Here is a 25,090-nt window from a genome sequence, read left to right as displayed (position 1 = left end):
GGGATCAAATCTGTTCACAATACTCCAGATACAGTCTCACCAGGGTTCTACACAAACGCAGCAAGACATCTTTACTCTTGGGTCAGGATTTTACAACTTCTACATGGGGTGGAGGGGTGGTGCAGTGGTGGGGAGTAGTGAAGATAGAATTCTACTGCTCTTGACCCAAATGCTTGTAACCTGCTCAGAGGGAATTCCTTTACCATTATCACCATCTCACAGGCATCATGCCAGTGCAATTGGGTGTTTGAGAATTTTCATGGACAAAGTTTGATTTTTGTGGCTAATGAAAGCAAAATACTGAGGACGCTGGAAATCTGAAATAAAAACAGAAAATGCTGGTCTAGCAGCATCTGTGGAGATAGAAGCCAGAGTAAATGTTTCCAGTCCAATATGACTCTTCTTAAAAGCTGCTGGGTCTTTCCAGCATTTTACATTACTATCTCCACATGTGCAGCATTTTGCTTTTATTTCAGTGTTGAAATCATTTCCACTTCTCTTTCCAGAGATATTCGCCTTGATGAAGTAAAAGCAGTCAGCATAATTAAGGATCCATGCACTCTGGATATTTTCTCTTCCACCTTCTTCCGTCAGGAAAAAGATTCAAAAGTCTGAGGTCACATTCCAACCAACTCAAGAACAGCTTCTTCACTGCTGCCGCCAGACTTTTGAATGGACCTACCTTGCATTAAGTTGATCTTCCTCCATATCCCTGCTATGACTGTAACACTACATTTTGCACTCTCTCCTTTCTTTCTCTATGAACAGTATGCTTGCTCTGTATAGCGTGCAAAAAAACCCAATATTTTTGATTGATTTTGATTGATTTGATTTATTATTGTCACGTGTATTAACATACAGCGAAAAGTATTGTTTCTTGCACACTTTACAGACAAAGCATACTGTTCATAGAAAAGGAAAGGAGAGAGTGTAGAACATAGTTTACACTCATAGCTAGGTGTAGAGAAACACCGACTTAATGTAAGGTAAGTCCATTCAAAAGTCTAATGACAGCAGAGAAGAAGCTGTTCTTGAGTCAGTTTGTACATGATCTCAGACTTCTGCATCTTCTTCCTGACGGGAGAAGGTGGAAGAGAGAATGTCCGGGGTCCTTAATTTTGTTGGCTGCTTTCCCAAGGCAGCGGGAAGTGTAGACAGAGTCAATGGATGGACTGTATACTAATACATGTGACAATAATAAATCAAATCAAATACTGCTCTTCTGTCTGATGGGATTTCCATTTTGTCTCGTGGTTTTTGTGGCTGTGACTGTGAAAATGCACTTGTTTCTTCTCACTAGTGCATGTCCTTTGACGGGTCAACACCTTCTGTCTACTTGCCATCAGCATCCCCTTTAATGTGCACAGGGAAGGCTAGTCAGAGAGAGCAGTAGTCACATCCGATTGTCTTGTCACATACCCTCTAGCACTGCTGCTGGAAACTTAGTAAAAGGGCAGTCCATTTTTGAATAACGCAGGGAAAAAATTCAACTGCTTGCAAATGGCATGTGTTGCCATCTGATTAGGAAGTGGTTCAAAGTGAGTGACGCCGTGATGCAGTAATGCCAACCATGATGCCACCGTGCTGCCTATATTTTTAAAGCGCCCACCTCTTTGGGATAGGGTTGTTCCCCCTCGCCCACCTTCCAGCATCAGTTAAAGCTGAGAACGGGCTGGTTTGACCGGAGAAACACATTTTTCTGACTTTAACCCCACCCCATCCCTAAACCCTATCTCTACCCACCAACTCAAATTTTGCCCCAAGTGCTGTAACCAAAGAGCAACAAGAATTAATTTAAAACATTTTCAAAATGAAACATGAAGCTTTAAACTGTTTGCCAAAGGACATGCCAATGCTAGGACTTATGTGAACGTTTTTCAAAACTATCGGCTCTTAGTTCTCCTCCCTTGTCTGGAGTGAAACAAATCAGGTCCATATGTGGGTTTTTTCCCCCTCCCTCTTGCAATCTCAGTAACAGCGTGTTGACTGAAAACATGCTTGCTTGTTAGAAGTTGTGCGAGGCTTTCTCTGAGCCGGGACTGTGGTCGCAGCGTTGTAATTGGCCTGAGCATCCCTGGATTACGGAGCCAGGCTCTCCCGCTCCACCTCTGCTTGAAGTGCATCAGTGTTGATGTTGGGTGGAAACGGTAGTCGGCCTGGCTGTGATACAGTAAACAGATTGTCTCATGGAAGGGGAGAAGAAGGGGAAATACAGGCAGACTTGGCAGGGAAGAAGTCCCTTTCATGTAGCGAACCAAAAAAAAGACCTTTTGTGAGCACAGCCCTTGCAGCAGCGTGTGAACTCTGCTGTATGGCAGGTACACTGTAACAGCAAAGAGTCAGATAATTCGACCGGGCAGAAACCGATCTCTTTGCAGTTTCCTCCCCCCGCTCCGCTCCCTATTGATGGAGTTGCTTCATGTCAGATATAGCTAATTAGATCTAGCTCCTGGGGCTAAAGGGATGGGGTGGGGGGGAAAGGGGGATCAGGATATTGAATTCAATGATCAGTCATGATCAAAATGAATGGCACAGCAGGCTCAAAGGGCCGAATGGTCTCCTCCTGCTGCTGTGTTTCCATGTTGAACTGAAAATGTTGATAACTCGCCTAACTGGACATTTTTCACATTAAGTGGTTTAGGCAGTGTGTCTAGTCGGCTGGTTAACCGTGAGGGGCATCATAACCACACCGGAACAAGCCTTCATCTGACATCCTTGCATACATTATTAGACAGATGGTCACCGGGTAGAGATCAGGAGCAGCAATCTCGATTCATTTAGGTTTATCTATTGTTGCAAAAGTAGGCTTACACTAACACTGCAATGAAGTTAATGTGAAATCCCCTAGTCGCCCTGCTCCGGCACCTGTTCGGTACATTGAGGGAGAATTTAGCATGACCAATCCACCTAACTAATATGTCTTTTGGATTGTGGGAGGAAACTGGAGCACCGGAGGAGACCCACACAGACACAGGGACGTGCAGATTCCACATAGACTGTGACCCAAACCGAGAATCAAACACGATTTTTTTACCCTGTTTAACACAGGAGTTTGCCAGCAAGAAGTCAGACAATATTAACCCTTTCCAGCTGAGATAAGCTATGAAACACAGACCTTTCAGGTCAGGATGGCTGATTGATTCACTGGGTAAACGCACAGGTCAATGTGTGTTCTTGTGTAAAATTCTGCTTTGATCGAGCCCAAAGACATGGGTGGGGCATTGGAACGGGCGCCCATGAGAGACCCACTGAGAGTTCCCAACATTCCAGAGGAGCACTCTGCTAATGGCTCAGTCAGTAAATGCACTGTGCATGATGTTTACTAAGCCATAAAAAGTGTCGGTGTGTTCCTGGTCAGTGTTGTAACAGGATATGCCACCACAGTTAGCACCAGTAGCCTCAGGCTGTGTGGGGGATGGGCAGCATTGGTTTGGGGTACGTTAAGAAATCCCACCCTTGATTACTAATCATCACCTCTTGCTGGAGAGATACTCGAACACTTAGTGTGGACTAAGATCAGGTCCAGTGAGTAAAACATTCTCGTCAATTCTTTTGCGTTGGTGTCTGAGACATATTTCAGCTTGATGCCTGTGAAATTCCTGGGACGGTGCTCACAGTTAAGTAAGTTTATTTATTAGTCGCAAGTAGACTTACATCAACATGGTAATGACATTACTGTGAAATACCCCTAGTTATTGCTAATCGTGAGAAGCCCACCTTTTTAGACCATAAGATATAGGAGCAGAATTAGGCCATTTGGCCCATCGAGTCTATTCAATCATGGCTAATAGGTTTCTCAACCCCATTAAGAACATAAGAACATAAGAAATAAGAGCAGGAGTAGGCCATCTAGCCCTTCGAGCCTGCCCCGCCATTCAATAAGATCATGGCTGATCTGTCGCTGCTCAGTTCCACTTTCCCGCCCTCTCCCCATAACCCTTAATCCCCTCTCTTATCAAAAACCCATCAACCCGCGTCTTAAAAATATTTAGCGAGGCAGCCTCCACCACTTCAACGGGCAGAGAATTCCAGAGATTCACCACCCTTTGAGTGAAGAAGTTCCTCCTCAACTCCGTTCTAAACCGCCCCCCTTTTATCTTGAGGCTGTGCCCCCTAGTCCTACTGTCTTTTTTGAGCGGGAAGAGTCTTTCCACCTCTATCCTATCCATCCCATTCATCATCTTATACGTCTCAATGAGATTGTCCTGCCTTTTCCCCATAACCTTTGATCCCCTTACCAATCAAGAGCCTATTTATCCCTGTCTTAAATATACTCTATGACCTGTCTTATGCAACCTTCTGTGGCAATGAATTCCACAGATTCACCACTCTCTGCTGAAGAAATTCATCCTCATCTCAGTTCTAAAGGGTCTCTTTACTCTGATGCTGTGCCCTCGGACCCTTGTCTCTCCTACTACTGGAAATACCTTCCCCACGAAAACATCTTCTGAAATTCAGTGGGAGCTGGTGCCCCTTCCTCTTTCCTCGCACACCTGCCCTGAAACCAACAGACAAGGCAGAACTGGCAGCATGAGACCAGCCGTCAGAGATCCCATCTGTTCCACTGCGACTGTGCATGAGTGTGCTGTGAGCATCTTTGTGCATAGGGATAAGGTCCGAATGGAAGGGGCCTCGAAACAAGCTGACATCGCTGACCCCCGAGCAGCAGCCAGTCGCAGATCAACCCAAGTGACAATGTTAATTTTGCAATTTCTTCCAGTTTTCCAACCAGGATGGCCCATAGTTTCCCCCTCCCCCACCTCCCTCCAACTCCCCCTTCCCCAACACAGCAGAACAGCGAGCTGGTGACGAAAAGCAGAAATGGCCTGGTTTTCTGCTTCCTCCGTGCAATTCTGGGATTTGAAAGTGAGAGAGACTGCAAATCCCACCCCCTATCCCCAACTCATTCCACCCAGCATAATCCCCTAAACGGGTTGGGGGGGGTGGGGGTGATCCAGGAGGTTTGGAATTGACATCTTTAGTGATTTTTTTGAAAGTTTATTTATCAGTCACAAGTAGGTTTACATCAACACTGCAGTGAAGTTACCATGAAAATCCCCTTGTCGCCACACTCGGGCGCCTGTTTGGGTACACTGAGGGAGAATTTAGTACGGCCAATGCAACTAACCAGGACATCTTTCAGACTGTGGGAGGAAACTGGATTACCCGGAGGAAACCCAGGCAGTCACAGGGAGAACGTGCAGAATCCACACAGACAGTGACCCAAGCCGGGAATCGAACCCAGGTCCCTGGCGCTGTGAGGCAGCAGTACTAACCACTGTGCCTGCGATATATTCTGAATTGTTATGGAACCAAAGTTTATCCCCAAGAAGACATTTTTCTCATAACGCTCAATGCCCATCTCAAAATCAGACTGCAAACCGAACTTAAAAAAAGAAGCAAATGGGTGCAGTGATAATTGCAACAATGATAACAGCAATGTGCTTGAATGATACCAAAACATTGTACAAACAGTCTGCACTTCTTGTTCTCTTGCAGAAACACACCTTCCGCAAAAAAAACAGCTGGCGGCAGCTTGAAAGACACTTTGTGGACAGACATGACTGCATCAGCAGATTAAACAGCACTCAAATGTCAGACTCTGTGATCAGACATACATCTCAGAAGCAAGGCTTATAATTAAAACTTCAGTAACAAGCTGCCGAATGGCAGCAACTAGTGAAACAGCTTGAGCCCAAAGTATGGGGTTGGATTTATAAGCAGATATTACAGGCAGCTCCTCTTTCTGGGGGTTTGATTAAGCCAAATGACACATCCCTGAAAAGACTTTACCTCGCTGCTCTGTGTGAAGCTAACATGTGAAATCAACATGAAACATGTAATTACTTCTTTTCTCTCACTCCAGTGCCCTTTCTTCCTTTGTCTGTCAATTTTGTTTGTAATAAGCAGGGCAGCTGTATTGGGGAAGGGATAAGAAGGAGTCTGTTCCTGCCTCTGGGCAGATATGTACAACTACATCTGGCTTTGCTTTGCAATATTGTTAACCCTTTTTTAGATGGTGGCTTTCTCTTATTAAAGTTCACTGCTGGATTCTTCACTTTTGCATTTGGCAACACAGACAACTGCTGTTCCTGAGGAGACACTAGATGCCTTTGTAGTCTGACATCAACTACCTTCAGTAACAACTAACCACACGGCATCCTTCTGCACTTGTCTCACTTTAAGATCTCACACTGCCAATAAAAGTTAGTCAAAGCAGATGACGGAAATTCTACAAACATTGGTTGTCATCCTGGTTTAATCGAAAATACGCAGTCTTACTACAAGGAGCAGTGTACACACGTTGTCAACTTTAATAGTATTGAAAACATACTCAGCAGATTTATAATTTCTCCTCTGGGGATGTTCACCAAGAATGACATCTCCAATAATTAGAGAATCCCTGCACTGCAGAAGGAGGCCATTCGGCCCAGCAAGCCTGCACTGAAAACAATCCTACCCAAGCCCTATCCCTGTAACCCCGTATATTTAACTTACTAATATTAAGAGGCAATTTAGCACGGCCAGTTCACCTAACTTGCACACCTTTGGAGTGTGGGAGAAAGCCAAAGCACCCAGAAGATGAGTTCATAGAGGGTTTATGGGATAGTTTCTTAGAACATCATGTTCTAGAGGCAACCAGGGAGCAAGGTATATTTGATAGAGAATGGGAAGAATCCCAACAGTACAAAAGGAGGCCATTTGGCCCATCAAGTCTGCACCAACAACAATCCCACTCAGGCCCCATCCTCATAACTCCAAATATTTACCCCACTAATCCCCCTGACACAAAGGGACCATTTAACATAGCCAATCCACCTAACCCCCACATTCTTGGACTGTGGCAGGAAACCGGAGCACCCAGAGGAAACTCATGTAGACATGGGAGAACGTGCAAACTTCCTGTGTGGCAGATGTATGAGCCACTGTGCCACCGTGCCGTCCTATAATGATTTTGCTCTAGGAAGTATATCACAGTTTAGCAGAGAGGCGATGAGGAGTGTGAACTCAGTCCCCTCTGGTAAAATCTGTCTACCTGAGAGAATTTCTCCGGCATATCTATTGGATAGTCTCAGAAATGGTCCTGGGTTTCTGTTTGTTGGAGGTACCCAGTTCACCAGCTGCTTGAACACACACTATTCCCACAATGCTGCTTCCTTAAAGAATGCTCTGAAACCAAAAAGATGCAAGTCTTACATACGAGAAAGTTACTTTAATCATTACTACCAAGCTGCCAGGATGCCCCATGTAAGGTTCTTTCCAATAAACATACAAAGAATAAAAAAGTAGGAAAGAATTACGTTTAATAACACCTTTCATGAACTCAGGATGTCCAAAAGCATTTTAATAAAAATGCAGTTAAAGAACTTGAGTGAAAAATAGCTTTGGGATTAATACAAAACCATTGGCTGTATCCTATCTGAAGGTTTAGTTGTCATACTTTTTTAATTAGCTTCACAATGAATTACGTACGTTTGAAGTATAGCCACTGGTGTAATGCAGATCTTCACTTTATTTACAGAATCCTTACAGTGCAGAAGGAAGCCATTCAGTCGATCGACTCTGCACCAACTCTCTAACCTACACGTCTTGGGACACTGAAGGGCAATTTAGCATGGCCAGCTCATCTAACCTGCACGTCTTTGAACTGTGAGCGGAAACAGAGCACCCGGAGGAAACCCACGCAGACACAGGGAGAGTGTACAAACCCCACACAGGCAGTGACCCAAGGCTGGAGATGAACCCATGTCCATGGCTCTGTGAGGCAGAAGTGCTAACCATTGTGTCACTGTGCCATCTCAAACTGCTTATTTTATTTTTGAGCCCAACTTCACTTTCCAAAAAGCTTGCAATGATCAAGACATCACTTCCTTTCTGAAAAGCGAGAAAATAATAATTTAACAATTTGATCTACCATAATAACGTTGAAAATAACGCAAGGGATCCCCAGCTCCACTGGAAGCGCTGTCTGTCAATAAGCAATGTTTTTTTTCTCTTCTCCATTATAATTATTTCCTTCCATCCCAACGTTTCTATCTGCTAAATCGTGTTTTCCACACATCCCTACATTTAGACTTCAAAAGTGCATCGTGCACTGTGAGGCACCTTGGTGTGTCCTATAGAAGTGAAAATCCTCCAAGTTGAAAAATACCCCAAAAATCAGAAGACTTTGATCCATCAAAATCCATTCTTTCAAAAGGCTATCTATCTTTACCCCAAACAATTTTTCCTTGCACAAATATTTGCTGATGCTTGAAGCTTATCCTTTCATGAGTCTGCACCAACTCTGACAGACTGTCTTACCCAGATCCTCTTGTCCATCCTATCCCTGTAACCCACACATTTCCCATGGCTAATCCATCTGACCTACATATCTTGGGCACTAAGTGGCAATTTACCGTGGCCAATCCACCTCACCTGCACATCTTTGGATTATGGAAAGAAACTGGAGCATCCAGAAGAAACCCATGCAGACACAGTGAAAATGTGCAGGCTCTGCACAGACAGTGACCCAAGGCCAGAATTGAACCTGGGTCCCTGGAGCTGTGAGACCGAAGTGCTAACCGCTGTACCACCATGCCACCCAGTTATTCCATCCCTACTTCTCCCCCATTCAACTTTGGCATCATCCCTTGCAAAATGAAGAACCGTGGATTGGAACCACCAAACTTAGTTGTGGTCAGGAATCTCGCTCTTCCAAAAAGGCATAAATTGATGAGAATGGAATAGCCAGACATTATGGCTGGAATGCTCAAGTCTTCTATGTCCTGCTACTGCTGCCAGTAAGAACAGAGAACTTGGCACTCAGTCCAATCTCCATTCACTGCAGCGGAACCTGAGAATCCAGCCGTGAGTGATGTAGGGGGATTCTGGCCTATATCCCACCTGAATTTCCTTCCAATTTGATCGCATTGGTGAGGATAATTGGGCAGAATGCATCATACACCAACGATGACAGCTAATATCTACCTCACGGCATTGGAAGCTATCATAGATTGATATCCTTTCTTGATATAGGGGTAGCACAGTGACACAGTGGTTAGCACTGCTGCCTCACAGTGCCAGGAACCTGGGTTTGATTCCCAGTGTGGGTCACTGTCTTTAAGGAGTCTGCACGTTCTCCCCGTATATGCATTTTCCTCCAGGTGCTCCGGTTTCCTCCCACAGTCTGAAAGATATGCTGGTTAGGTGCATTAGCTATGCTAAATTCTCCCTCAGAATATCCGAACAGGTGCCAGAGTGTGGTGACTCGGGGATTTCACGTTCTCCTCGTGTCTGCATGGGTTTCCTCCAGGTGCTCCAATTTCCTCCCATCGTTCAAAGATGTGCGGGTTAGGTTGATTGGCCATGCTAAGTTGCCCCTTAGTATCAGGGGATTAGTAGTGTAAGTAAGTGGGGTTATAGGGATAGGGCCTGAGTAGGATTGTGATCGATACAGGCTTGGTGGGCCAATTTCTGCACTGTAGAGATTCCATGATTCTGGAGTATTGTGTGCAGTTCTGGAATCCAAATTATGGGAGAGATGGGATAGCTTTGTAAAGGGTGCAGAAGAGATTTACCAGGATGTTGTCTGGGTTGGAGTGTTTTTGTTGTGAAGACAGATTGCATAGACCTAGGTTGTTTTCCTTGGAGCAGATGACACTGAGGGGGAACCTGATTGAGATGTATAAAACGATGTGAAGTGTATATAGAGTAGACAGGAAGAAACTTCCTCATTGACTAGAGGGTGTAGATTTAAGGTAAGGGCAGAAAGTTTAAAGGGGATGTGAGGAAAACCTTTATCATTCAAAGAGTGGTGGGAGTCTGAAACTCACTGTCTGAAAGGGTGATGGAGGCAGAGACCCTCATAACATTTGAGAAGTATTTAAATGTGTACTTGTGACGCCAAGGCATACCAGGTTACGGACCAAGTGCTGGGGAATGAAATTGGAATAGTTGGGTGGTTTGTCATTGACTGGTACAGATGGGCTGAAGGGCCTTTTCCTGTACTGTTGACCTCTATGACTCTGTAAGTGTGAGGTCATACATTTTGTTCAGAAGAATGAGAAGAGGCAATATAAGATAAAAGTTGCAATTTTAAACTGGGTCCAGGAGGGACCTAGGGGTTTATCTGCACAAATCATTGTCTGTGGCAGGGTTGGGAAAGTGGTTAATGAAGCCTTTGGGATCCTCAACTTTATAAATAGAGGCATAAATAACAAAAGCAAGGAAGTTATAATACGCCTTTATAGAGCGCTGGTTTGGTCTCAATGTGGAACATTGGGTGGAATTTAATATCTTCGCTCGAGCGAGACCTGAAATTCCTGCCTGAGGTCTACGCACATTTCCATTGTCCGCCCCTCCCTTGCTCCGATTTCATGGCAGGCGGAGTGGTAGAATTCCAATGATTGTGTCCAATTCAGTGCACTACATTTTAAGAAGGATGTTCACTTCAAGGGTGGAGAAAGATTCCTGACAATGAATTCAGGGACTGGGGGGAGTTTTCAGTTACGTGAATAGATTAGAGAAGTGGGGGCTGTTTTCGTTTATCAACAAAAAATGGAGAGGCGATTGATAGAGACTGCCGTCGGAATTCTACCTGCCACGGAATTGGAGTGGGTGGGGGCCAACAACGGAAATCACCATTAACCTTGGGTGGGAATTTCTGCTCTCGCTCGAGCAAGGCTGTAAAATCCCACCCAATAGGACAGTAAGATCATAAGACATCGGGGCAGAAATAGGCCCATCAAGTCTACTCGCCCTTCCATAGAAGTAGTATACCATAGAACCCTTATATTGTAGAAGAAGGCCATCCGGCCCATCGAGTCTGCACTCACTCTCAGAAAGTGAGCCCTTATAACATTTACCATGACTAATCCACCTAACCTGTGCAACTTGTGGGAGGAAACTGGAGCACCCAGACGAAACCCACACTGACACGAGGAGAATGTGCAGTCTCCACACAGACGGTCGCCCAAGGCCGAATCGAACCCGGGTCCCGGGCACTGTGAGGCAGCAGTGCTAACCACTGTGCTATCATGCCACTCTTCTTTAGTTGCATTCAGTGAGATCATGATTGATCTGACATGATAATTCTCAACTCCACTCTCCCAATAATCCCCATAACCCTTAACTCCATTACTGATTATCTCAGCCTTGAACATGCATCCAGAGGTTCTCAAACCCATGAGTGATCTGAATACAGTAGACATAGGAAAGAAACCGTTTGCATTGCCAGAAGACTTGAGAAACAAAGGACACCAATTTAAGGTGATTGGCAAAATGAGCAACTGCAACATAGGAAAAATCTCATTGATGCAACAGGTGGTTAGGATCTGGAATGCACTGCCTGAGGATGTGGCAGAGACAGATTTATCTGCAGTATTCAAAAGACAATTGGATAAGTATCTGAGGAGAAAGGTTCAGTAGGGCTAGGGGGAAAGGGCAGGGAACTGGGACAAGTTGGCAGAGAGCCATAGGGCACATGATGGGCTGAATGGCCTTCATCTGTGCTGTAACTTATTCTACGATTCTTCAATGTATTACATGTGAATTGAATCATCAGTTTTCAAGACTAAGATTGAGCAATTTTTATTAGATGAGAGTATTGAGAGTTAAGAGTTAAAGGAAGGGAAATGTCAGGAGATAGCTCTTTTCCCAGTGAATAGTGGAGTTATGGAATAGACTACTGATGGCACAGTGGCTAGCACTGCTGACTCACAGCACCAGGGACCCAAGTTCAATTCTGGCCTCGGGTCACTGTCTGTGTGGACAAAAGGACAAAGAATAAAGAAAAAAATTACAGCACAGAAACAGGCCCTTCAGTCCTCCAAGCCTGCACTGACCATGCTGCCCTGAGTTTGCGCTTTCTCCCCATGTCTGCATGGGATTTTTCCAAATTCCTCCTACAGTCCGGGTTAGCTTGATTGACCATGCTAAATTGACCCTTGTGTCAGGGGGATTAGCAGGGTAAATGTGTGGGGTTATGTGAATAGGGGCTGTGCGGGATTGTGGTCGGTACAGTTTCAATGGGCCACATGGCCTCCTTCTGCATTGTGGGGATTCTATTCTACAATAGTCTCATCCAGCGCACATTCACTGAATTCCTTCAAGTGAGGGTTGGACCAGTTTTTGGCTGGGGCAGAAACCATCTTGTCCAAAAGGTAGGCATCATGCAGAGTGATCTGTGGCATTGCTTCCTAAGGGGTTTAAAAAGAAATTACCCAATTTTTTTTAAACAAATTGTCTTGAGTTTTTTTTGCCTTTCCCAGAAGTTCATGTATATCTCAGCTGGAGGGGGGAGTGTATGTATTGTCATGTCTAAGATACAGAAATTATGTGGGTGAGGCTAGATGAACCTGCTCAAGTTTCTTCCCTTTCCACCATTGTTTGCATGTTTGCAAATAGGTGTGAAGTGCCGATCAGTGAATTGGATGATGGAACAAGGCCTGAGGGCTGAGAGTCCTGCTTCTGTCTATGCTCCATCTAAAATCTTTCATTGTAAAATTGTTGTTAGATTGACACATTTCTGTTGATACTACTTCTTTCTATGTCGCTTTCCCTCTTTTTTCCTTCTCCCAACTTAATAACCCCCACATTGATTCTGTGCTATCAGGAAGGCAGAATGATCCGGTGCTTTGGTGTTATTGATTCTTTTCATAGAATCCCTATTGTGGAGAAGGAGGCCATTCGGCCCATTGACCCTGCACTGACAACAATCCAACCCTAGCCCTGTAACTCCACATATTTACCCTACCAATCGCTTCGAAACTAGTATGGCCAAGCAACCTAACCCGCAAATTTTGGACTGCGGGAGGAAACTGGAGCACCCAGAGGAAACCCACACCGACACGGGGAAAATGTGCCGATTTCACACAGGCAGTAACGCAAGCCAGGAATTGAACCCAGGTCCCTGACACTATGAGGCAGCAGAGCTAACCACTGTGTTATCATGCTGGTGGATCTTGCATGGATTTTGTAAGGTTACGCATGAAGAAATAATGTTTTGGTGAGGTACCTGGAGGGCACTTTGCACCTTTGGACATGTTACTTTAGGAAAAGTCAGAATCTTCAAGAAAAAAGTACTGGAATAGCGGAGGACAAGAATTCAAGAATCCCAGGAGAGTTATATCACTTTCTATTGAATTATGGCCCCTTTAACCTGATTAGGGACCTGTAGTCCCTTATTCCTGATCAGAATAAGTGTGGCTAAAAGCAAGGGTTTTAGTTACACTATAGTTTTATTTATTAGTGTCATTAAGTAGGTTTACATTAACACTGCAATGAAGTTACTGTGAAAATTCCCCCAGGCACCACAATCTGGCACCTGTTTAGATACACTAAGGGAGAATTTAGCATGACCAACGCATCTAACCAGCACATCTTTCAGACTGTGGAAGGAAACTGGAGCACCCAGAGGAAACCCACCCAGACACAGGGAGAATGTGAAAACTCCATGCAGACAGTGAGCTAAACTGGGAATTGGACCCAGGTCCCTAGCGCTGTGAGGCGGCAGTGCTAACCACTTTACCACTGTGCCGCCCACTATTCTACTCACTATTGTGAGCTGTCAACCACATTGAACATTTCCTTCTCTTTCTTTCACAGACTGTGCAATTTGCCTACTAGGTTCCCCTACATGATGACAATGATATCAAAAATGCTTTATTGCCTGTGACATGCTCTGGGATATGAAAATTTGTAAGGTACTATATAGATACAGATCCAACATTTAGTAATCTCTCCCACTAGAAAAGATGAAGTGGTAAGTGCATTACTTTATTGAAACATACAAACACACATCATTCCAAACTGAAACTGTGGGGTCTGTGACAGCCATAATAGTGAGGGGTTACAACTGAGCAACATGGTTTGTAGAAAACATTGGATTCCGTCGTCTGATAACATGAGGATCAATAGTTTAAGTAATATCAGAAAATGTTTGGGTCACAGGCAAATGAGAAAATGTTGGAAAATCTCAGCAGGTCTGGCAGCATCTGTGTAAGGAGAGAAAAGAGCTGATGTTTCGAGTCCAGATGACCCCTTTCTTGAAGCTCATTGAGATAGCTCTTTGTGTCTCTTTCAGGAGGGTGACCACAGACACCTGAAATCGAATGGTCTTCTCTTTGCTGGCAAATTCTATGGTTCCTGAAAAGTTATTCCTCTGGCCGTGTCTTCAGCATCCCACTTAATTGTTCCTTTTCCTGCACAGTGTCTACCTCTTGACCTGTAAAACGGTCTGATGCACGTTTTTATAAGGACCAGCTGGTTGCTTCTGCTGCTTGATGGAGTACCACTTGGTAACAGATTCATCTTGGGGGAGGAAGGCTGACCCCGCCTGGCTAGCTGAGTTTGGATTTCACCTCCAGTGCACTGTCTGGCCAGATTCTCCCAGTGACGGAGGATCCAGCTCACTAAAATATGACTCTTTTTGTATTGGTTGCATGGGGTTGTCACAGAACTGGATGACACCCACAGTCTACATTCCTGTCCTTTGCATCAATACAGTCCCTCAAAAGCACAAGCCCTGCAGTCAGAAACATCTGTAACATCTATGACTGACTGTAGTAAAGGGGTTGAATGATAAAAAAAACTTTGATTATGTCGCTCCTCATGCACCTTGTTAAGCCTTGTCCATTCAGCTTTTTTAATAGTCTATTTAGCCACAGGGAGAAGCAGCAGGGCACAGCACAAACTAACAAAGATACACAAACACATGGAAGCACTTAGGAACTCGGCAGTAGTTTCTCTCTTTAGTCTCAAACGAGGAACAGATTTTCATTACGGCTTGCGAGATGGGATATGTTAAAGTTAAGGATGGTTCAGGGAATAAGCAGCTTGATACTATGGGATGGACATGCAGCAAAGAAGTCTCAGCAAAGTTTTGGATCACATCGGGAGTTACAGCCACAAATGCCCCGCTTGCAAAGTACTGCTTTGGGTGTGGATGTGGTTTAACAATTTCCATTTACACATGTCCCCAGGTAATGAGATCTCCCTTCAGACTGCCACTTAAAGCTCAGTTTTTGACATTCCTACTCTGAGTCTGATTTCCAATGCAGAGCGGATTTTGCAAATTAGCACGTTGGACACAGGGCTCTGGTGCAGAGATCAACCATTATATTTTACACTGCACTCTGTGCTCGGAGCACTAATTCATAATCTCTCTACCTAATCTAGAGGACTCTCCAAAACAGTACAGCAAGTCGCCTGCATTGTTCAAGCTTCTGTCCCTTTCATTTCAACTAAAATCCTTCCCACCTGTTCAGTTGGATGTTCAAAGAATTATTGGAAGAAAGGAAGGAATTATCCTGGAGAGAATCACTTCCCAATTTGGCACTGCAGGTCAGGAGGAACCCTTACCCTATGGCAGCTAATGTTGGGTCTTCTGACAAGTTAAAATAATGGTAAAGTTTCCCACTGCGTGCACAGGTCTGGAATATGTTAACCCATTGGTCTCTGGTTAGGAATCCATGTATAAACGATCACTCATAAATCCTGGGTCTAATCGCTGGCACTGCCAAGCAATTAGGTTTGCCAGTACAGGCCTGGATGGGCCAAATGGTCACCTTCCATGGTGCTGTTGTTCTATGTGAATCGTGACTGATCAACATGCTTATGGATCAACATTCATTGCACTTTCTGAAGTTTTGACAAGATAATCAATAAATGTAAAATTCCTGCACCAACACATGGGTCTGAATTCTCCCACCTCGCCGACAGCTGGGATTCTTCAGTCCCGCTGCAGTGAATGGAGCTTTGACTGGGCATCAAATTCTTCATTCTTGCTGGCAGTAGTGGTGGATTGAATGAGATCGAAGAATCCCAGCCAAGAATGGCACAGGCATGATGGGCCGAAGGGCCTTTTCTCTGTGCTGTTAAATTTTACATACTGTGTTTTCCTGTCCCAGCCACCACAGGAGTCATATCGGATGGGACACAGGCCATGCAAAGATCGCTTGACCTCCAGCGGGATTTTCCAGTCTTGGCTGGAAAATCCCACCCCATGACTCCATGTGGAGGATTGTGGAGGTGGGGAATTGCCACCTTTTATAATGGCAAGTTTAAGATTGTGATATCTTCCCTAAGATTTTTATTCCCAAGAACAAAAAAAAAGACCTGGGGAATGGAGAGGAAAATGAGACTAATTAATCAGGTATTTCAGAGCACCAACAAAACCATTTTCAGCTAAGTGTGCTGTAAAATTCTGTGGCCCTGAATTTCTGTGGCAGTTCTCCCAGTCTCTCAACAGAATTCTGATTAGAAACTGGTGGAATTTGCGAGGAAAATGGATACTGGGTTGAAATCAGCCGCTCAGTTCCCAAGGGAGCAGATGGAGGCTGAAACTGTGTTGAGAGACTATCCGGAATGACAAAGACAATGATTGTAATTTTTAAAACATATTCTTAGATCTTTCAACAGTGGGAGCTGAGGTGCAAAGCCTGGCAAGAGGCAGTTACCAAAATAGCTGCTTCCAGAGGCTTATCACTTTGTAAAATAGATTGGTCTCCTCATTATATAAGAGGAGTTTGTTTCTCGAGTTTATACCCTGGCACCTTAAAACTTGCAGTTTCTGATGTTGAGCTGACTGATCCTGCAATTAAAATCTGAAGAGTCGGTGGGCCATCAGGGGTTACATTAGATGAATGTATTGGTTGGTGTGAGACAATGTTACACATAACAGGAATGTTTCTAGGGCTTTCTCCTGGGTATGTGCTGAGTTGGATGACCTCAATTGAGCCAATGGTTGGGACTGTTAGAGTTGGATTCAGGCTTACTGGGCTAATGAGACGGAGAATTAGCAAATGTTTTCTCTACTTCCAATTTTTTCCCCTCCCTTGCTGCTAAAAGAGCTGCTACTTTGCTGGGGCACAATTAAAAATAAAGACTTGCATTAATAGAATTATAGAATCCCCACAGTGCAGAAGAATGCCATTTGGCCCATCAAGCCAGCACTAACAACAATCCCACCCAAGCCCTATACCCATAACCCCACGTATTTACCCTGCTTGTCCCCCTGAGACCAAGGGACAATTTAGCATGGCCAATCCACTTAACCCTGTGTATTGCCTTTCATGGCTTCAAGGCATCCAAATGGTTACAACCAGTGAGTGACTTTTGAAGCCTTATCATTCTTGTACTACAGGAAACTCAGCAACCAATTTGAACACAGCAAGATCCCACAAACAGAGCATCTGTTTTAGCCATGTTGTTGCCGGGTATATATTGGCCAGAACACTTGGGATAAATCCCACAGTTTTCAAGAGATCATCTTACATCCACCTGTGAGGGCAGAAGGGACCACAGTTTAATGTCTCATGTGAAAGCTATTCTTCAAGCATTGGGTGTCATCTTATTATTTATCATTTGTGATCACACCCAACCCTCAACTCCCCACTCTAAGAACACAATATTTATGGGGGAGGGAACTGGATGGGTACATGGGAGCCTGATATAGGGCAACACAGACGGTTCAGGCTTTTGAATTGGATAATGATCATAGTGAATGGTGGAGCAGGCTCAAAGGGCTGAATGGTCATCTCCTGTTGCCATTATCTATATTTCTTTGAAGCTGGCAAGGCCAGGGGCATGGAGACTCTGAACATTTGACTTGGTATTCCCAGAGTCCTCCCCAAAAGCCAGCTGGATGGACTACCTGGTCAATGGTCAGGAGTAGGAAACTGGCATCAACAGCCCACAGCCAGTGATGTGTGGAATCAATATTCTGCGGTCATTCTCACATCTCCTTACCTACAAAACAGTTCAAAGCCTCTCCACACAAACAACATTGCAGCACTGCTGACATCATCAGGCTGCGACTTTTGAATCTTAAGTAGACTCCAATCTGTTTTCAGTGGGACCTTCGCCCGGGACCTGAATCACAACAGTAAATAACATACTGTTGGTTTTGAGGCTTCCTGCATTTTTAGGATTTTAATCCCTTGTCTGTCAGGGTACATCACAGGGCCAAATGTTAACAAGTTCTTCAGTTGTGGAGCATTGCAACAAAGCTTAACGTTAATGGGATTGAGGGTTATAGATAGGCCTGGTAGGTAGGGATATGATCAGCGCAACCTGTGGGCCAAAGGGCCTGTTTGTGCTGTGGTGTTCTATGTCCACATTCAATGTCCACATATATGAACTTCTAGCTGAGATCACTAAATAACAGTTGGAAGTGGGAACTCTGGCCAGTTTCTCTCTTGTTAAGTGTGGATGCTAAGGCCAAATATAATCCCGTGTCTCTGCCCCAGCTGGAGCCCGTTGGCTCAGTATCGACCACAGATTGAATCTGATCTGAATCAAGGAATCTTCTTCATGTAGAATTCACAGAGTTCCTACTGTGTAGAAGGAGGCCAGTCAGCCCATCAAGTTTGCACTGACTGCGACAGAGCATCCCACCTAGGCCTTATCCCAATAGCCCCACTTCTTTACACAGCTGGAGTGGCACGTGGCACAGTGGTCAGCATTGCTGCCTCACAGCGCCAGTGACCTGGGTTTGATTCCCAGCTTGGGTGACTGTCTGTGTAAAGTTTGCACATTCTCCCCGTGTTTGCGTGGGTTTCCTCCAGGTGCTCTGGTTTCCTCCCACAGTCTGAAAGACATGCTGGTTGGTGCAGTGACCTGAACAGGCGCTGGAGTGTAGCAACTGGGGGATTTTCACAGTAACTTCATTGGAGTGTTAATGTAAGCCTGCTTGTGACACTAATAAATAAACTTTAAAACTTTAAACCTACACATCTCAAGGCCAAATCTACCTAACCTGAACATCATTGGACTGCCCTAACAAAGCAGCAAGGGGAAATATATTACGAAGAACTGAAATGCCCTTTCTTTCTGCCTTTTCAAAAGGTTTACATTTAAAATCAGGTAATTAAAATTGTTTATTCCTGACAATCATTTTATAAAGATTGTTAAGCCTGAATATTTGGCAATCTATTTACTCTTCTGGCCCTCAATCTGCCTAAAGACACGGTTATTTGAAACTCATCTTAAATTGACAAGTAGATGAATGGTAAACAGAGACAGTGCTGCAGGCGAAAGCCAAGGTCTCTGGGTGGGAGCACTCCTTTACAGATACTGGAAAAAACACACTGAGAAATGGATTGTCGAATTCTGCTCCCCTTCATGTTGTTTTGAAATTGTATTCACCATCTGTCCTTACTCCTGTGTACTGTTTTGTTTCGTACTGTAGACACTCCAATGACCTGAGAATCTATTAAGAATGGAAAGCATGAAAGTGAAATAAAATCACTAAGAAAAAAGGTTGGAAGCAATGAATTATGAAGAAAAATACATCCTCAGTGGAGGCGGTGCTGCTTGCAATGTTATTTTCTGTGTAACTCATTGGCTAAGTTCCCTTTTGGGATATCACATTAGTCTATAATTTCCAGCCCGAATCCCGACTTCAGTCGATTGTGCGGCGCACATGCGCATCAGGACAAGTCCTGACACATAGGTCTGTGTGCTGGAAGCATGCCAAGTTGAAACCTCCAATTCGGTTTTGTAAAGATGCTGGCATTGAAGTGTTGCACTGTAATCTCTCCCTAACTTCTGTTACTTGCATTGATGTCAGGTGAGTATTTACACTTACTAATTTGCATACATTTTCTGGGATCGAGCTGCAGCGAGCAGAGGCAGCAGAGATTCTTTGGGTGGGTTAATGTTTCTGTAAATGTTTTAAAATATATGTTATGCACAGAAAGCAAAAGAAAGATTTATCATTTTTTTTACATCTTTGCCATGACATATTAATTCCAGTAAAAGTACGTTCATATAACAAGCCGGATGTTAGTATCTGGAATAAATTTCAGCTAAATCCATTTGGATTTTGCTATGTATTTTCAGCAGTGTTGCTTAGCCCAACATTAAGAGTCTCCCTGATACAATGTTGGTCCTTATAAGTCTTTTGGTGAAATGAGTTCTATGTTTACAGTGGGAAGTATGCAACTTGGCTATTCCAAATCTTTAGGAAAATGTATTCTTTAAGATGACGTATGCTAGTCTCCTGTAAGCTGATGTGAACTATTTCTGATAAGTATTCAGTGCAAATTGAAAATATGTAGTCAGGTTCATCACACTTTTGGCTTGGCTTTTTAACTGAAGTTCTTTTGAGGCTTCGATGTAGGCGCAGAAGAGTCAGGCTATGTGTAAAATCTAAAGTTTTAATGTTAAAATCCTCCTTTCCTCCCTCCTTCCCCCCGCCCCTCCTCATATCCCTCCCTCCTTTACCTCTGTGTTTAGAGACAACAGGACTGTTGCGTTAATGTATAAAAATATTTTATTGATTTTTGTGCTAAAGAGAAAAAAACACATTTCGTAAGAAATTTGAAAAGATGAGGCAATTAAACAAAATGGTATAGTGCAGCAACCAAAGTAAAATATTTAGTTAAATGTTAGCATGGTGTCAAAGTTTTGAATGAATAACATTATGTTTGTTAATAAATGTTTTCCAATCAGCTTCACAACAAAGGACAAAGAACAAAGAAAGTTACAGCTCAGGAACAGGCCCTTCAGCCCTCCAAGCCTGCACCAACCATGCTGCCCGACTGAACTAAAACCCCCTACGCTTCCAGGGACTATACCCGTCTATTCCCATCTCAATCATGTACTTGTCAAAACACCCCTTAAGAGTCACTACCGTATCTGCTTCCACTACCTCCCCCGACAAACCACCACTCTCTGTGTAAAAAATATGCCTTGTACATCTCTTTTAAAACTTGCCCCTTACACCTTAAACCTATGCTCCTTAGTAACTGACTCTTCCAACCTGGGAAAATGCTCCTGACTATCCACTCTGTCCCTGCCTCTCATAATCTTGTAGACTTCTATCAGGTTTCCCCTCAACCTCCGTCACTCCAGTGAGAACAAACCAAGTTTCTCCAACCTCTCCTTATAGGTAATGCCCTTCATATCAGGCAACATCCTAATAAGTCTTTTCTGTACCCTCTCCAAAGCGTCCACATCCTTCTGATAGTGTGGCGACTAGAATTGAACACTATATTCCAAGTGTGGCCTCACTAATGTTCTATAAAGCGTCAACATGACTTGCCAATTTTTAAACTTAATACCCCAGCTGATGAAGGCAAGCATGCTGTATACCTTCTTGACTACCTTCTCCATCTGTATTGCCACTTTCAGTGACTTATGTACCTGTACACAAGGATCCCTTTGCCTATCAATACTCCTAAGGGTTTTGCCATTTACTGTATATTTCCTATCTTTATTAGACCTTCCCAAATGCATTAGCTCACATTTGTCCGGATTAAACTTCATCTGCCATCTTTCCGCCCAAGTCTCCAACTGATCTATATCCTTTGTATCCTCTGATGGTCCTTATCGCTATCCGCAAATCCACCAACTTTTGTGTCGTCCGCAAACTTACTAATCAATCCAGTTATTTTTCTCCAAATCATTTATTTATATTACAAACAGCAAAGGTCCCAGCACTGATCCCTGAGGAATGCCACTTGTCACAGCCCTCCATTCAGAAATGCACCCTTCCACTGCTACCCTCTGTCCTCTTTGACTGAGCCAGTTTTGTATCTACCCTGCCAGCTCACCTCTGATCCCATGTGACTTCACCTTCTGCACCGGTCTGCCATGAGGGACCTTGTCAAACGCCTTACAGAAGTCTATGTAAACAATATCCACTGCCCTACCCTCATCAATCATTTTTGTCTAAAAGTTCGACTAATGCTTTATTGAAACATCAAAACAGAAGTTAAATCTGAGACAATTATAAATGAAGTAAGTAAGGCAGACAAATACTAATGGGATACACATTTAGGTTGTCCATGGCCCAAAATGTAAACTTTCCATTGCTCAACCTCTTGCAATAAGGTATCCAAATCATGGACCTCTTCTTCCCAATTACATTTACAGTTTCCATATTCTAAATTGAAACATATGAACACTTATAAGCATAACACATGTAAAGGTATATAATATGATGCAGATTTAAAGTAAAGTTTGTTTATTAATCACAAGTAGGCTTACATTAACACTGCAATGAAGTTACTATAAAAATCCCCTAGTCACCACACTCAGGCACCTGTTTGGGTACACTCAGGGAGAATTTAGCATGGTCAATGCACATAACCAGCACATCTTTCAGATTGTGGGAGGAAACCAGAGCACCTAGAGAAAACCCACATAGACACTGGGAGAACTCACAAACTCCATACAGGCAGTGGTCCAAGCCAGGAGTGAAACCCAGGTCCCCGGCGCTCTGAGGTAGCAGTGCTAACCACTGTGCCACCATGCTGCCCTACACTCCTAAATTGGAATTTCACAGATTTAAAACAAATAAGAAAACCTTACTTCATTTATACGTATGAAATAATATTTATCTTCAATCAAAAATAAAATTAAAACTTACATTTTAAATGAACTAATAACAATAAGATTAACTCCCTAAAAGAAATAGCAAAGAAATTTTTTTAAATTTTCAGCATACCTGTTATAATACCATCCTTACCTAAGCTGCCCTATATGTAGCTCCAGAGCCACAGCAATGTGGTTGACTCTCAACTGCCCTCAGGCAACTAGGGTCGGGCAATAAATACTGGCCAGCCAGTAACACCAGCATCCAACCAAGGAATTAAAACAAATTCTTCTGCCCTACCTTCACTGTAAACTGCTATTTCCAAGCAAGGCCTCAATGGGTGTTCCCAGTCTGGTCGCATCAAAAGTTGACATGGTTAGAGTCCTCCTACGTTGCGCTGGCATCTGCAGCAATTGTCCAGCTGAAGGCCGAAGGCTGTTGCTCCCACCAGGAGCTGTTTCACAATTTTTCAGCGCTGTTGAGTGGGCAAATAAATCTTCTCCTCTTGGCAGCTCATGGCTTTCCACCACCAATCAGAAATTTTGGATCATTATGTATTAAGATTAACAATTTTGAAGGTTTTTTTTAATATATTACAGGTACTGTGTAAATGCAAGTTGTCCTGTAATGATGTCATGCCCTGGCATGTTTTGTGGTTACACATGTAGTTGATGTTGATACTACTCACGTTGAAATTGCATCTCTACCATTGTAATATGTCCAAATATACCAAACCGATGTATCATTGAAAGTTTGACACATTCTAAACTATGTTAGGAGAGGTGACCAAACACTCCACCAAACTGTTAAGTTTTAAGGAGTGTATAAAGAGAGAGATTGTGAGGCGGAGAGGTTAAAGGAGGAAATTGAAGAGTTCAGGGCCTTGTTGCTGATGGTAGAGCAGCCAGTGGTAAAGAAGCGAAAATCAGCAATGAGCAAGGAAGAAGCCAGCACTGAAGAAGGACAGGGGATATAAACCATTTGATTACATCACACACTAAGTTGTAATTTTATTTGGAATTTTTGAGCTGTTAAGTGAAGATTATCCTTGCTGTTTACACCTCTTAGAATTGGTCAAAAATAGTCACGCTCAGTTTAAACGATAGTTATCTCTGTGAAAGCAAACGCTGAAAATGCCAGATGTTTCTTTTGCAGAAAGACTCCCATTCATGGGATTTTCCACGTGTTGAAAAAAGACAGCTTTATATAACAAGGTTGTTTCAATACACATGCTTCCATGATGGCCTTGGCTGCTGTTACATTTATATTGCACATGGATTAGATAAAACTATACACAATGTCCAGCACAGCAACTAGTCATTGGCCAAACTAGAATGTGCTCTTATTTACACTCAATATTCCATTTCTTCTCCTATTCCATCTTCCTCATCCCAACCTTCCAGCCTCTCTTCCCTTTCCTTTTTTCTCTGAGAGCCTCATCTAGTTAGCCTTTTGAAAGCATCTCAGCTATTCTTAACCATTTCAAGACATTTCACCTTATTTCCCTATTGGACTTCTAGTATAGATTCTCTCACAAGTGGATAAGTGCTCGCTACATTTACCCTATTCAATCCATTCTAATGTTAAAGACCTGTATAGGGTTATCTTTAAGTCTTGACTTCTTCTGGAACAAAATGCCCCAACCTGTTCAATCTTGCCCAATAACTATGATCTCAGTTCCATTTTGTTTTGCACTCATTCCAATGTTTCTGATGCCCTTTTTATAGTATGGAGACCAGGATTGTGCACAGTAAGAGCAGCCCTTCCTCAGTGCTGGCTTCTTCCACATTGCTGATTTTCACTGCTTCACCACTGGCCCCTCTGCCTTTATCCACCAAGGCCCTAAACTCTTCAATTTCCTCCTTAAACCTCTCTACTTCCCAATCCCTCTCCTCCTTTATGTGCTCCTTACAACCTATCAACTTGACACAGCTTTCGGTCATCTTTCCTAATGTCTCCTGACTTTGTATCAAATTTCATTCGATGACTCTTCTGTGAAGTGCATTCAGACATTTAAGGGGGAGGTGATAGTGTTGAGGTATTGTTACTGGACTAGTAATCCAGAGACCCGGGGCAATGATTTGGGAATCTAGGTTCGAATCCCACCAAGGCACTTTGAATTGAATTAAAAGTTGAATGATAACCATGAAACCATTGTTGATTGTTGTAAAATACCCACTAATTTCCTTTCGGGAAGGGAATCTGCTGGCCTACATGTGACTCCAGTTCACAGCATTTTGGTTGACTCTTAAATGCCCTCAAGGATGGCCAATAAATGCTGAGCCAGCCAGTGACACCCCATCCCATAAATAAAAATGTTACTATGATATAAATGCAACATTTTACTGTAATATAAATGCAAGTTATTGTTGCACATGTGTAACCACACAAAATGCCAGGAGATGACAGCATGACAAGATCATCGTCATAAAGAAGTTTAACACAACTTCAGCAGGATTTAGATATATTGCAGACTTGCCCAGATGGAGTTTAATCCGGATAAACGCGAAGTCATGCATTTTGGAAGATCAAATTCAGATGCAAGCTAAACAGGAAATGGCAGAACCCTTAGGATTAATGATGTACAGAGGGATCTGGGCGTGCGGGTTGACGGATTCCTGAAAGTGGCAACACAGGTGGATAGGATAGTCAAGAAGGCATACAGCATGCTTGCCTTCATCGGCTGAAGCATCGAGAATAAAAGTTGGCAGATTAGGTTATAGTTGTTTAAAACTTTAGTTAAACTGCATTTGGAATATTGCATGCAGTTCTGATCGTCACACTACC

This window comes from Carcharhinus amblyrhynchos, chromosome 2 (assembly GCF_965287045.1).
Source record: "Carcharhinus amblyrhynchos chromosome 2, sCarAmb.v2.hapA, whole genome shotgun sequence".
NCBI classification, from domain to species: Eukaryota; Metazoa; Chordata; class Chondrichthyes; order Carcharhiniformes; family Carcharhinidae; genus Carcharhinus; species Carcharhinus amblyrhynchos.
This window is presented reverse-complemented; position numbering follows the sequence as displayed.